This window comes from Equus asinus, chromosome 12 (assembly GCF_041296235.1).
Source record: "Equus asinus isolate D_3611 breed Donkey chromosome 12, EquAss-T2T_v2, whole genome shotgun sequence".
Classification (NCBI taxonomy): Eukaryota; Metazoa; Chordata; class Mammalia; order Perissodactyla; family Equidae; genus Equus; species Equus asinus.
The window spans coordinates 46,117,581-46,133,428 of NC_091801.1; the positions used below are offsets into that span (position 1 = coordinate 46,117,581).

At 44.3% G+C, this 15,848-nt stretch overlaps 1 long non-coding RNA gene across 2 annotated transcripts; it reads right to left on the reverse strand.

The window, feature by feature from the left end:
• Window positions 1–4,570: 4,570 nt before the first annotated feature.
• On the reverse strand, window positions 4,571–9,376 carry LOC139039916 (uncharacterized). 2 transcript variants are annotated; one of them, XR_011493279.1, is made up of 3 exons: window positions 9,026–9,376; window positions 5,814–6,043; window positions 4,571–5,695 (listed from the first exon to the last, which is right to left on the reverse strand). It is a non-coding gene; the product is annotated as an uncharacterized lncRNA (long non-coding RNA). The 2 variants fall into 2 exon arrangements; XR_011493278.1 differs by lacking the exon at window positions 9,026–9,376 and adding an exon at window positions 7,983–8,087.
• Window positions 9,377–15,848: the final 6,472 nt, after the last annotated feature.

The following is a 15,848-nucleotide window of genomic DNA, read 5'->3' on the forward strand; positions in this document are numbered from 1 at the left end:
TCCACCTAACAGCTGGGATTGGATTCTGGGTTGGCAACAGATGATTTCTTGGTTTTGGAATTCAGAGGGAAGGGCTGCAGAGCAGGAGACTGACCCAGGAGTGGACTCAGAAGCTCCTCAAGGCAGGCAGAGGGAAGTGAGTCATCATTGGCCTTCATAGACGAGGGACTCCCTGCAGCTGGACTCCGTGAAAGAGACACACTGAACACCTCTACAGCCTGCTGGGCTTCCTTAAGGGAGCCAAGCACACTGGAAAGCAGAATGGAAAATTACACTCATAGCTTACTCCTTTCAAAGAAATTCTGTGAAACTGACCAGTATGTTGCGGAAAATTCTGGGCTCACAGGACAGGAAAAACATAAAACTGAGCTTTGTCGGGCTGCAAGCAAGGAAAAATCATTAAAGAAAAACCTCAAACCTGCACCATGCCCTTAGCTATTCCAATAAACCTACCCTGATTCACTAACTCAGCCCCCTTCTTTCTGAGCCGTTCTTCTCTCTCGCTTCCCTCTTCTTTCCTGCTCTCTGGCATTGGTTTAATTTTTTCAGGAGAGCCTTGGTTTTTGTACTTGATAAGTTGTTGAAGTGTTTGCTGATGAGCCAATTGCATTCTCTGCTGTTGTGTCAGACTCTCTGCTGCTCAGGGGCAGGAGGAATGAGCAGAGCTCCTTCAATTATCAGGACGAGCCTCTGTGCATACCTGTTGGCTTTTGAAGGGCTAATAAATAGCATCCCGGTCCCCCACTGGAGTTCTGAAACACTTCAGACGTAGACACAGGAAGCTGGCAGATGAAGATTGAAATATCACCTTCAATACAGATGAAAAGCTCTACTGGAGGGCACGGCTTAGGTCTGGTGTCACTGTCATCCACCAGTGACAAGTGCAGCTGGAAGATGACAGACTCCTCCTTGGAGACCTTGGAGGGCTGCAGGGCTTTCCTCATAACCAAGAATAAATGAGACACCCTCTCTCTTTAAAGGCTCATCAACTGAGTAAGAGCCTCCTTCTCCTCTGGGGAATAGTGACATAGGAGCAGAAGGAGGCTAGGGTGTTCCTCTAAGGAAGGACCCTCCATATAGCAGAAACCATCAAGCGTGGAGAACGTAAGTTCTCCCATCACAGTGCTCCCTGCAGAAGAGGCTCAGTGAGGTTGACTCCCAGTGCGCTTCCCAAAATAATGACAGTAAAGGCAGAATTTCAAGCATCGGTGGAGGAGATATTTGTGGAAGTTTTTGGACAGCTGCCTCCTCCTGTGTTAAGGTTGGTCCTCCTCTGACCTTGTCTCACTATCATAATAAACCAAGAAGGAGTGTGTACCACCAACGTCATAAACCACTTGGGAGACACTAGAAGGCATTTAGAACTGAGCTTGATCATTTCTTCTCCAAACTCTCAGCAGGTCTCAATGTCCTATGAGATGAAGTCCAAACACTGTAGGCTGGTATGACATAGTCAGCTTATTTTTCCTCAGTATCCATTTTCTCCTTCTTATGTTTTAAATACAACCCTCATCCCCCACTCCCCAAGTTTTAACTGGGCACAAAGCTGCTCAGCTAAAGACTGCATTTCCCTGCTTCGCATGTGGCTACTGTCTAGCCAATGGGATATGAGAAAAGCAAGGCAGGCAACAGCTGGATTATCTCCTTAAAAGAAAACTGCTTGCCCTCTACCGCTTCTTTCTTCCTTCCCATGCACCAGAGCAGAGATGCGGTGGAGGTGAACAAAATTCAACCAGGCAGACAATATCTCAGGGGACAGCAGCCCCACAAGATGGAAGGAATATAGGTCCTTAGATCACTTTATGGAGTAAAACAAACCTCCTCTCTGGGCCACCTACCAGATTGCACATTTACATGATTAGAACTAAATCTTCTACCTTGGTTTCTGTTAAAGTGATCAAACCAATATGCTGATACTGGTACATAAGGATCTGTGAATTCTGCTCATAGTCATCCTGTTACCCCTTCTAGCCCTACATGAACCTACAGACACTCTCTTGAACTTGCCACAAGCATCCTTGCTCTGTGCCCTTGGCAAGTTTGTACTGGGAATGTCCTCCTCACTTCTTCATCTGTCCAGGCTCATGCATTCATCAAGGTCCAATTTACACTCACCGTTCATTTAACAAATATTTATTAAATACCTGCTATGTGTCAACCACTGGGTGATTTCTGCCTATAATTTAAGGACAGCTATTGCTAAATGTCACCTGTTACATGAAACTCACCTGTCTCTCAGATTTTAGGTCTCCATTTGGACTTCCTGCTATAGGCCTTGCCCACCAGATTGAATTCCTGGGCACCAACTACATCCAAATTAGGGTTGAAAGTATCTCTTGAGTAATAAAGAATCTGCCTGGACTTTGTTCCCTGTTCCTGGAAGGTAGCCTCTAAATCCTTAAAATTTCCCAAGTGATAGAGATGTCTTTGTTATTTATGGTGGGTCCTAATAGTTTATGCTAATGTGGTGACTCATGGTGGGCCCCTAGATACCTTGTGCTAACAGGATGACTCAGGATTGGGGCTAGCCATGCCAGAAAGATCAACAGTGTGATTAGAGGTTTGATGCTTTGAGCCACCTCATATCAGCCTGGACTCTGGGGAAAGGAAGGGGCTGGAGATTGAGTTGAGTCATGTGGCCAATGATTCGATCAATCATACCTACATAATGAAACCCCAATAAAAACACTGAATGCAGAACCTCAGGTGAGCTTCCCTGGTTGACAATACTCTGTGTATTGTCACACATCAATGTACTGGGAGGGTGATACATCTTGACTCCACAGGGAGAGGACATGGAAGCTGTGTTTGGGACCCTCCCAGATCTCACCCTATGTGTCTCTTCTTTTGGTTTGTTCTAATTTGTATCCTTTTTGCTATAATAAAACCATAATCATAAGCATTGCATTTCCTGAGATCTGTGAGTGGTTCTAGCAAATTATTAGACCTGAGGTAGTAGTGTGAACCCCTAAATTTATATCCACTTAAGATGTGAATGTGATGTGGGGACTGAACTTGCAGCTGGTCTCTGAAGTAAGGGCAGTCTCGTGGAGGACTGTGCCTTTAACCTGTAAAGCTCAGTTTAACTCTGGATAATTAGTGTCAGAAGTCATGGCAATATTCTTCCTGCTGGGGCTGGGTATCTGAATTGCCTGATTGTGTGCTGCATTCATTCAATCAATTAGCAAAAATATATTGAGCATTAACTATGTGCCAGGCACTGAATTGGGGGGTGGGTAAAGTATAGATGAATTAATTACAATCCCTGCCCTTAAGGAGCTTACAAAAGGAAATTACAATAGTATGAAAAATACTCGTAAAATCATGTGCAAAGTATACCATCAAAGGGAGGATCAATTATAACATGTGGAGAGAGGGCAGTCCAAGAAAATTTTGTAAAGGAGGTGACCTCTGAGCTGGCTTTTGAAAGATGGATAAGCATTTGCCTCAGGGACAAAGAGAAAAAGGTGTTCTATTCCACAGGGAGTGCATGTGCAAAGGCACAGTAGTGTGAAAAGGTACAGTATGTTCAGGTTCATCTAAGCTTATTCATATTGTTGGAATACAATGTGGGAGTGAGAAGAGGGGAGTAGAAGACAACAGGTCTGGAGAGGTAGGAAGAGGCACTGTGTTCCATCCTGAGCAGCTTGAACTTTATCCCAGAAGTTTCTCAAAGTGCAGCCTAGGGTCTAACTAGAAGTGAATAATTTTTAACAAGTGAGCCATTCTGAGAATGCCTGTCATAGGTAATGAGGAGAAGCTTGCATAGACTTGCATCTTGAAAGACCACTGGTGGCCTTCCAGTACCTAGAAAAAGATAAGCTAGTTTGCTCAGATCAACCTTTCAGCTGAAATCAAAGAAAAATGATGGATAAAATTGTAAAAATAAAAACAACTTAAAAACATTAAAGATTTGAAAAGACACAGGGAACTTCCAGGCTAATTTTTGGATGAAATCTTGTAACCAGAAAGGTAAGCCAAAAATGAGACCTACAAAACTGCTTCTGATCTGAGAGCATCTGTCAATAACACAAGTGCCTGTGTTCAGGTCACCAGCAGCAGACAGGGAGAGACAGGAGTCAGGCTCAAGCCTGCTGAAGGTGAGGAGTCCTGGGAGATCCCTTCTACACTGAGCTGAGGCCCAAAAGGGCTATTCTCTCAAAGCAACCAGATCTCATCCTGCTCCTCTCCCCAGAAATTCTGGAAACTTCACAAAAGGGCTGTTTTGGCAATAAGAAAACATGGGGCGGGAGGAGAAAAGAGGAAATCATCTACAATTGGATATTTGTGGCTAGGGGCAAGTCCTCTTACAAATTTACACCTCATTTGATAGAGTCTGGGTTGTAAGTCACTGGCTCTCAAAACTTGAACTTGTTCTGAGGTGTTTCAATTGATAGCTCATCTCAGGAGAAGGCACATCCAACCTAGACCTCAGAGAACTCTCACAAATAATTTTTCAGGAGCAATGACAAGCAAGCAGTCAAAGATTACTAGGCATACAAGAAGGCAAGACAACCTGAACATAAGCAAGAACCATCAGGAATCACACACCACAGAAACAGATGCACATAGATTTCAGATATTGGATTTATTAGATCAAGATTTGTTAAAAAGAAAAAAAAAACTTTGATCACCATGTTAAAAGAAATGACAAACATGATAATATATGCATGGAATACAAAACTATATAAAATGATACAGCATATTTGAGAAAGAAATGAACTTCCAAAATGGAAAAATACAGAAACCAAAAGATATAGTATCTCAGTGGTTGTATTTGGCTGCAGATTGGATACATCAGAAGAGAAAATTAGTGACCTGGAGAAATTCTGGTCTTTGTTCTGGGTCAAATAGAATCTCACTTTGCAGGATTTTAGGGCAAAATTTCTCCCTATTCTTTCCAATGCATTATGGTAAATTTCCATATGTTGGACTGCTCTTTTATAGAGCATATGTGGATAATTATTACCTCTGCTTCCTCATAGAAGCTGTGATTCTTAGAATATTTAATGTGATCGTTGATTACACCTCTATCTTTGGTCAGCAGCTCAAAGAATGCTGCAATTCATTCTCCTATTAAGTAGACATCCAGTCTTGACACTCAACCCAGAACTCTGAAAGAGTGGAAATTTGCCATCTCTGGCAGGTGGAATTATAAGTAGGTGCTTGATGAATGGCTAGTAGGTCAATTTGATAATGTTTCCATTTTGATTAAGAACCAACATTCTTTTGTGCTCCATATCACCAACATCCCATGTCTCAGATGTTGTATTGTTACAGAAGTCAATGACCTTCCTCCACGCTCGATGTGGCACCTGGAGGGCTGGGGAAATTTATCTGAAGTTTCCATAAGCAAATGTGCAAAAAGGACCTCTTTGTACTTTGTTAATTGAAAATAAACTACTCTCTTTTGGAGAGGAACTTGACCCTCTGAGGGCTGCCATGGAAACTTGCTCACTAGAGGCTTCATCAACTCCTCGTATATTTCATTTCACCCACCCTGAAATGCAGGCAACAAAGTGTTCACAATATAAAAACATTCATTACCAGGGGACTGCATGTGCACCTTGCCAGGTACAGGCCACACTTTCTATCTCTTTAAGGATGCCCAGCAAGAGTGTCCAGGGGAAAGACATCTGAGGAGCATCATCACAAACCAGCTGTGAAGACTGCCCAAGATGAGCAGGAGCCATGCCTGCAGGGAGGGAAGAGAAAGAACAGACTGTTTGAGAAGCCACCTGCTCCTACCCCTCAAAGAAATGGGGACGCTCATGTTGGGATAGGGCAACCAGAGGACTCCATCTCTGACTCACCTTCTGCTCTAGTCACAAAACTTTCCATCCACAGCGGAGATTTTGGAGTCATTTGCCCAAAACAAAACAATAATATTTCCAACTCAGACAGAGAACAAAGGATGGTCTTAATAGAAAGTGGAGGGGTTGGAGAAATCACCATGAAGGAGAAGGCAGAGCTTGGGCATCTTTTATATTCTCCTAGTTGTGCAGATGCCAAACCTCCTGGCTGTGCATTATAGCATTCAGAGCTGTGAGGAAAATGAGCAGTTATTAGTCCAACATTTTTACATTCCAGGGAAGGAACTGAGATCCAGCCATGTGGATGAATGATGTGGCCAAATTAGTTAGTGACAAAACCAGGATCTCAGGTGTTACCACCTGCACTGACCACTCGCTGACCCTTCCTTGCCCCGACTTCCCAGCACCCATCAATCAGTTCTACCGAGTCTCATTTTCCTGTCCTTTGTCTCACCAGTGCTACCACTTGGGCAAGAGCGCTTATCACCTCGACCCAAGACAAGAAAAGGAGGCACCCCAGGTTCTATGTTAAGCCCTTGGCAAACACGCACTTATCCTTACAGCAACCTGTGAGGCGAGTAATAATTCCTCTCATATATGAAGGAATAGAGGCATGGAGATTGAGAGAGGTCACAGCTGGCAAGAGATAGAATGGAGACTCAAACTGCTTATTCGTCTGAGGCCAGGTCCATGCTTGTCACCTCCTCATTATGCTTGGACTCCCTGTGCTTATTTTCTTCCCATGTCAAACTACACTGTACTCTGAAGCCAGAGGAATCTTCTTAAAACTTGCTTTTAATCCTGTCACTCCCTTACCCAAAGGCCCAACCCCTTATCTTGTCATTTGAAGTGTCCACCATCTGGTCCAACCAACATGTCCAGCCTGTCCCCCAAGGCTGGGACTTGCTGTTCTGTGGGTGTGACTGTGCATGCTTCATTTCCCTCTCCTACAGGGCCCTCCCCTCCCTTTTCTTCTCCTCAAAACACCTGCATCAGTAGCTTCATCTCCTCAACGCTAGCTGAATGCCCACTAATTCCTCTACAAGATTTATTGCCAAGGGGCAGTATAGGTCAGTGGGCATAGCAAGGAGGGAACAAGTTGCCTGACTTGAATCCTGACTCCACCAATTATTAGCTACATGACCTTGGGCGAGTGTCTCAACCTGTCTGTGCTTCGATTTCCCCAAACACAGAATGGGGATCATTACGGCTCCTACCTAGAAAATTCTTGAAAGGATTAGTTAATATACATAAAACACTACAACTTGAAACTGTGCGTGGAACAGTATAATAACTCAATAAACAGGAGCTAGTCCTAGCAGTAGTAGTAGGTACCAAGCTCTGGGCTAGTTACTGGAATACAGAAATAATACATCACAGTCCAATGAGCAAGGCGGGCATGCCAATCAAAAGCACAACCCAGCGCTCTAAGTGCTATTATAGAGGCAGGAACAGAGGGCTGGGGGAAAGGTGTTAGGGTCTGAGGTAGGGTAAGGTTTCAGCAAAGAAATGATGCTTCATCTCAAAATTAAAGAAGTATAAGAGTTCTTCCCAGTGGCATCTGAATAAACGCAGCTCGATCAACCAGAGGCTGCAGGGAGATCTGGTGACTTAAACACAATGCCTGTGGAGCTGGAAATGGAGCTGCAAAGGCAAGCAGGGGACTGTCTCGCAAAGATCTCAGCCATCCTGAGAAGTGTATCCTCCAGGTTGTGAGAAGAATGTCCACCCCAGACCATAATGATCTCAGCCACTTCCAGCCTGGTCTAGAGCACTCATTGCATATTTTACTAATACTAATACCTTGCTGTCTTAGATTATTTCTGACTACCAAGTAGCCTACGCAAGCACTTGTGAGAATCTTAACTATGCTGACGCACGAACGGCCCATGTCTGATGCTTCTAATCCTAGGTTGATATGTTTTCCACCAGGTAAGTCTGCTACCTTGACCACAGCTGAACAGACCAAGGATTAGCAGCTGACCTAAAGGCAACTGCGTCTCAGTTGGCCAGTGCCTTAGGAGGGGGCCCAGAATCAAAGCTCGGCTCGTGGTGCCATTCCATCCCGGATGCTGCCCCCCCAAACAGAGTTCCTCTCTTAGGAAGTCTGAATGTGAAACATACAGACAGGAAAACAGACACAGTGGCAAGGGAAGCAGAAAAACTCACTGTGAAAAGAAGCAGTAAGAAGAATCCATGAATAAAGCAAACCTAGGAGGCAGAGAGCAAGTGAGTCAGCAATGTCAGGCAGCGAAAGCTTAGACCAAAATAGATGAGACATTGTAACACGAAACACTAGTCGGGGAGCCGATAACAACATAAGCTATGTTATATCCTGAACCATGAGCTAGTTCCCAAATGTTATCACTGTTTTTCGTGAGTTCGGCAGTGCAGTGATTAAGACAATTTTCTGTTTTTCTTAATTTCCTGAGCCTCCTCAAAATATAAACACCAAAACACTCTGGACAAGTCTCTTTCCCTAGCAATCTGAATGAGTCTAACTAGTGTAACAGGGACGCGTTCTTTCTGCCCAGCTAGATGGTGTGTTCCATGAGTGCTTTCTCATGAAACAGCTTGCGCGCTGGCAGAAAAGCAAGAATGAGCATGACTTAGAAAGATTTCTGGGATTTCCTCGGGGGCCGGGGTACAGGCAGCTGTCGAGAGGATGGAGAGACATGAAGCAGGAGAAGAGCCAGCCACAGTAAGGAGTCTGAGCTTCATCCTGACATTATGGGGCTCTATTTAAGGGATTAGAAAAAGAAGTAGATGATCAGGTTTGAGATTGCTGGATAAAACGTAACTTCATTCAATATACACTGTTGTCTCCAACACACACAGGCGTGTCAATATAAAACATTTGAGACTCAAAGGAACTCTCTTCAATAAAAATGACCTACTCTTACATGACCAATAAGGAAATCCAACTCTCTAGGAATATTCACCCAGCCAAATATGTAAAGCAAAGAAATTTAGACAAATTACATACTCCAATGCCCAGACAAAGAAGCCCCCTGAAACGAACAACTTTTCCAACAATTATTTCCCTGTGTGTATGACAGAACATACACACACACAAAGAAGCCCCAGAGCTGGTGGTGCTTTTTTCTGAAAATGTTTGTTTGTAAAATGGGATGCTCATTTCTCTAGGGAAAAACCTTCTGTAAAGAGAGATTAAATGGAAAAGTCAGCCTGTGAGAATCTTATCTACTTACCCTGGTCCATGTCTCACAATTGCCTGCTTCTTCCAGCGCCCCACACAGCTGGCACTGGAAGTGTCCAGAAAGAGTGTGGCTGCCAGAGATGCCCCAGAGTACCGGGACACACAGAGCTGCACTGAGAACTCAGAATGAAGTGACCTTCTGGTGCCATTCAGGCTTCCAGGACCTAGTCTCCATCCACCAGCACACTGTTTCCTCTGCTTCATGCTTCCCTTCTCTTTCTTTTTAATTGATGCCTTCAAATATCCCTGTGTGTTCTCAGGAATGGTGGTTATGCCGCCAATTCAAAGAATCAAGACTTCAGAGGAAAGGGATCATGCATGTCCCCACCCCGCTCCCGTGTCCCCACTGGCTATTTGTAGAAGTTCTTCACAAGCAGGAAGAAAAGGCCTTCGCGTGTGATTCCCTGCTCACATCACAGTGAGGTTAATCAAGGTTTTCTGTGCAGCTTCTTCCACCATCTGTTCACACTGCCTTCTCTCAGAGACTTGGCAGGGAAATGCACGCCGTTTTTCATCCTAACTCAAAGACAGCGAGATTTTTCATACCTGCGCAGGAACCTGTGTAAGTTGTGATTCAAAGGAGCATCACAGGATGAAACAGGAAGAAAAGCAGTGGAGGCACCAAGCTGTGAATTATAACCAGCTTCCATCACACTGGGCCACAAGTGGCCATCAGACTGTGGAGCTCCATTTCCTTCTTTTCTTTACAGGTTAAACCCTGTCAGATTTGATCCAACTTCAACTCAAACTTCTCTTTAACAAAATGATTGTTTTCTAAGCTCCAGCTGATGGCAAACTCATTTTGAGACACATTCAATATAACTGAATGGCAATGTAATGTAAGACCCTTAAGGTGGGTGTCTTGGCCAGAATTTTCCTCTCATTCTCCATTCCCTTTTTCTGTTCCTCTCTTCCTTCTCAGCTCTTTCTTTCCAGTGTTCAGCCTTTGTTAGGTTCACTTTTCAGGCCTCATTGCCACTGCATTTTCTAGATGTCTTTTCACTCTTTCCTGCTACCTTCACCCCCCCATAGTCACCTTTCATTCTCTCTTTTGCCTCTCGTTTCTTCCTTCTCCTTCTCCTCTCCTTTTCTTTTCTTCTGTTTTCTTGCCTCTTCTTAGTCTTAATGTTGAGAGGAGCTACAATCCAAAAGCTGGAGTGATATTCGAAATGCTAGCAACAGGCACCACGCCGGCACTGACACACAGAACAGACACTAGCAGTTGAGTTGGAGCACAATCCAGAAGGTTCCTTACTTTGCCACTAACCAGTGGGTTGTGGGGAGGTGGAAGAGGGGCAAGGAGGCACAGAGCCCTCAGAAGTCTCATGGCAGTGCCTAATTACTATTACATTAGCAGTTCGGAACTATTTCAATCTTTTAATGATCAGTACGACTGCACAAGAGTATACCAGATTGAGAGCGAGAAAAACAGCCACTGACATCTGGGAACTGGCCTGGTGCTATCAGCCAGGACTTGGTGTTGCTAGGAGATAGCACTGGCACACACAGCTAGGCCTTATTGGATATAAAGAATTTCACAGAACACCAATATCAGACAAGGCCACTCTATGACTGTGACGGACCAAAGCAAAAACAAGACCACTCCATAATCTTATCTGAGCACACACAAAATCATGAACATTGTCCAAAGCACAAAAGTGACCAAACATGAACCTAATGTGCTAACGAGCAACCTCTCTTCTTTACCAATTACAGCTCCAGCCTTGATTCATTGGTCCCACCTTCTATGTTTGCTTTAATTACCCCCACTTCCTAAAAGCATTGAATCCCAATTTCTTGAACCCTCCCTCAAATTATCAAACACAAGCCCAAATTCTATAGTAGGTTCTTCCTAACACCCTTTAACTAGTCTCCCCATGGTTCCTCATTACAATGGGGTTCTCCGTCAGTACAACAAGCAACAAACCCAACTTGTTCACCTCAGGTGTGTTTCTGATGGTCTTTGGCTGGAGGTCATAAGACGCATTTGTGTCCTGCCCAAAGCCTTGAGATCATTTTGAGAAGAAGATTCCTGATAAGGAGGACCTAAGCCTCCAAAGCACACTGTCAATTAAGTTCCCTATGAGGAATAGACCTGTCCTGTCCCCCTTCCCACTGGCAAATCTGGAAAACTCCCAAGAGAAGAGCATGACAGAGAGGTCTCCAGTGACAGGAAGAACAACATAACATGGTGGCTTTAGGCAGTGTAAATCCTGACCTCCTGGCTGGGGAGTCCTGCCTTAAGACGTCACGAGGAAAGTGAACAGTTTGGCAGAGATGAATCCTTTTGCACTCTGGAACAGCTCTCTCTGTGTCCCAGAATAATTCTCGAGTATCTGTATTGCCGCTGCTTACTCCCCTACCACAGCCCACTTCCACTCCAGAACTGACTTCCTCCCTGTGACTGTTTTCAAGTTTGGTTCAGGAGCTCCAGCAGGCATTATTTTTCATTATTGCTCTCAACTAACATGAGGGAAAGAGCTTAGAGCAAACAAAAAACTTATCAACCCATCAATGCTGACATCTGGAGATAGGACCAACACCTGCCTTTTAGAAAACAACCTGACCTGGGGATAAGCACTAGGTTTCCAGGAACCTGAACAGCCACACCGTATGCCCACATTCAAGTAACAATGAGTCTTGCTATAAGGTAGCTCTTTCCTGCTTTCAGACATGTGAGTGAAATATGCCGATTCAGAAGGATGCATAATTGCTAGACATCAAATTAGCCACAAACCAAGGATTGCTCCTAAATTATTCAAGATGTTGGAAAAATACATACACAAAACAGATTAATCAAAGAAATCAAATACATACCCTGCAATTTTGAGACAACTAGGTGAGAAACATTGCAATTGAACACTAACAATTATTTCTCCCACTGAGTGGTATCAGAAAACCTGGAAAAACTAAGTGGTATCATATCACCACCCAAGGAGTAGAAGGCGTCATCCTGAGCACTGGACATCAGTAAACAGACTTGCAACATCTAATGGGCTCACAGAACAAATGCAAACCTGAGGGAATCACCATCTTTCAAATAAAACAATGATTACTTGCCTATGTGAATGTATTGCTGACAGGGGCGCTGTGCCTGATTCAAAGTTCTCACAGTCATGGGAGCAGCACCTGGCAATGCCAGAGCAGAGGGGCAGATCTGCATCCCACGAGCACCCCTGCCACCCACCCACTTGTGGGATAGTTTAATCCCACTGAACAAAGCACCTGGAAGTGCTGGGAGAAAACCTTGTCATGCTAAGGAGGCGTTCTCTCTGTGCTCGTTAAAAAGATATATTAATTGGGATAACAGAGCTGCTGTAACAAAGAAACCTCAAATTTCCCAGGACTGAAGAGAATGAAGGTTTCTTTCTCACTTAAGTAACATTCCAATGTGAGCATCCCTGGCCACGGGGTAGCTTTTGACAAATAAAAATGGCAAGCAATAGGATATATTGGGGTATATGAGGAAGCCATTTGGTATAAACCTAATTCAGCCTGACCTTGTCTTTCCAAAAGGGCCTGACCGAGGGAGGCTGTTGAGCATGCATTGTATATCTGCTTTAGAGATTCCCTATGGCAAGAACAAAGGCCCTTGAGATAAAGGTGCAACTTCTCTCCCCCTCCCAACCTTGGCATCTCTTTAAGGATTAAGTATCTTTCCTTAGGCTAGAAACTGATTGCTGCACTCACCTGTGACCACCCAGCTTGAGACAATAGGTTTGCCTCCTGCTACGCCCACCGAGATAGCAGACCCACTACCTGCTGTGTCCATCAAGCGCTGTGCTGACAGGGCGACCTTCTGACTATTGTGGGAGGGACACTTCAATCATATGTGAAACACCCTCTTTGAGGGTCTATAACCACCCTGTGTACCCCCACTTCTTTGGAGTGCTCTGTTCCTTTGTGGAAAGACTCTCCCGGGTTATAATCCTAAGATTTAAGCTCAGAATAAACTCACCCAGATTTTCATTTATAGATTGGTTATGGATTATTTTCGTAGACACTTTCTTCCCCACGACGATTTCTGTCTTGCGACCCCACCACCCCTCCAGAGCAGCAGTTCTCTGCCTTGGTTATCCTCTGGGACACCTGAGGAAGCTTTAAAATTCTTCCTGCCCCCACCACACCCCAAAACAATTTAATCAGCATCTAAATGGGCAGCAGGATTTTTTAAAGCTTTCCAGGTGATTCCAATGAGCAGCAAAGGTTGAAATCATTTTAACAAAGCCCTCCACTTTGAGCTGGGAGAAGAGGAAAGAGGCAGTGGAGTACACACCCACTCCCCAAAGCCCCAATGAAATGACAGACATTTCTCTGCTCACAGTCCGGCACTGAGAACTTGTCACACAGCCACAAGTGTATGCAAAGAGGGCCGGAAAATGCAATCCCTGCTTGGCTGGCCTCTGCCCAGTAACATTCCCACGCCAGGGAAGAGAGAGGACACATTTTTGGTGGTTAGCTAACCATCTTGGTAGAGTGGTGAGTATATGAGAGGGGCTATGCAGAAGTAGGAGAAAAGGAGAAATGAGGTGAGAGTAGAAGGAGAGAGAGAGAGAAGGGGAGAGAACCACAACAGTTCACAAGTCAGATATCGCATGGCCCCCTCACTGCATTTGGTGCATTGCTCCCCATGGCATACAAGCTCCGCCCCCTTTCATGTCATCCTCTCTGTCCCAGACACACCACTTCCCTCCTGACACCAGAGTTTTGTTTTAGATTTGGTTTGATTTTGTGGTTTTCCAAAAGCAAGATCTCACTGATCAAATCATTGTTTTTGAAACTGGTATTTAATCAAAAGCACAAACACTGGGAAACATTCTCATCTCCCCAGTTCATTTGAGGGACCCTGAAAATCAAGATCGTATTATAAGACCACATATAACCATTTCCTCACCCCACCCAGAAGCAGCATTGTTTTGGGGGTAGTAGGTACTCGAGTCCACTAGCATATCCCACAGCAGAGTGAGGATATGAGAAGGTGAACATGGAGAATTTTAGCAGCTGAGGAGAATGCTTGGTGGAGCCCCTGGGCTGGGAACTATAATGGCCTCTGCACTTAAAGCCAAAGGGGAGCCCATCTTCTGCTTGGCTCCAATCTGGAAGTTACTCTTTTTACCAAATTAAGCCACGGGGGAAGGCCCTTCCCAATGTCACAGTATAACAGAAAACACAGGGGCAGAGCCCAGCTGCTCAGAGCAGAGATAAGAGCAAGTCCCTGAGCTTAGGGCAAAGAGAGTCCCATGATGACTGTGGTCAGCAGGAAGCCAATGCTTTCACTGAGCATGTTGAGGGACATTAGCCTCTTTTAAATACCGTTAATGTAGACTGAAAATGAACTGGAGCAATGGCAAAGGGGGCCTGAGAATTCTGTAAGGGCCAGGCACATGCAATCAATAGTCCACAAAGTGGTTTGGGACAAGAACAGCACAGGCCACATGAGAAAGGGTCAGCAGGATGGGGCTGTGTAAGAAAAGATGCCTGTGTCAGACTAGGACTGAGCTGGTTCCTTGGCCACACTTTGCTGAGGGTTTCACCAGGAGGTTAGGAAGTGGAAATGAATTCTACAACACCACTGGATGGTATTCATGATTGTTGCAAATGATCAACTTTGGGTTACCCCTGGAGTAATCTACATGTGTTTTGATTCCATAGTGGGAGTTCATTTGTTAACTTTCCATAGTATAGTATAGCATAACACCCCTCCAGGTATTAATATAAATAGATTCCTAGCCTGGACATGTCCCACTAGACTCATACAGTCAAGATTCCAGTGTCCAGAGTGAGGCATCCAGGAAAGCAGTTCCCACCCCAGGGAACACAGCTGTTAGCAACAGCTGAAAGAAAAAAAGAAAAAAGAAAGAAAGAAAGTCCCCCTTCCAGCTCTGCAATACTTCCATTCAATGGTGAAGATGATTATGGAAAAAACGAATTCACTTAAAGTCAACTTGGTGTCTTATAAGAGAGAACTTTATATAAATCTCTAGTCATTTCTAAATGACATATGTAAAAGAACTCAGTTTAGAAATTATACAGACCTCTGCTGTCTCCCCTTCCTTTCTTTTCCCTCTACCCTTAGCCATTATGCTGCTCATTAAGGTTGCCATTAGATGAACAGCAGGAGAAAAAGAAAATGAGCTAAAATTCAATCATTTGATTTTCCTTACTGAGTAAAGATCAAATTTCGAGCAACAACATGCTAGTAGGTACCAGTGGGGACTCAATATATCAAAGCGGAAAAGCAGAAGGAGGAAGGAAATGTAAGCATTGCTTTACACATCCATGGTCTGCTTCTCTGTCCTTGGCATGCAAGGAGAACTAGCACATAAGGACTATCTTTCCTTGGTGTCTGCTGAGGAGACCCAGTGAACGTTTGTGAGCACTAAACCGGAAGGTTTCTCTTGATAACTCAGATCTGACGTATATTTTTCCATTAAAGCTCTGGTCTTCTCATTATTACAAATTTATACTTTCATTCTATCCGTGCTGTTTCACATTGCACATAAAAAGGCAACAGTAATTGTGTGAATCTGACCATCTTGCAAGTGCCAAGCTCAGTTGGTCAACATAACCCTGGTGAAGACATCATCTTCCGGGACTTTTGTATTCATGAGGTGCTGGGGGCAGCCCCTGTTGCCTTAGATATACACTCAGCTCTGTAAACCTAAATAAGGCAAACAGCTAGAAAGGAGAGTGTTAAACAGAGATCTGCTGTCTCTCAAAAGTTAAACCTCTACATGGTCTTTGGATAAATGAGGATAAGGTAAGTTACCCTTACAAATAGGTGCAAAGATTTAGGAACCTAAAGAACAAGAAGT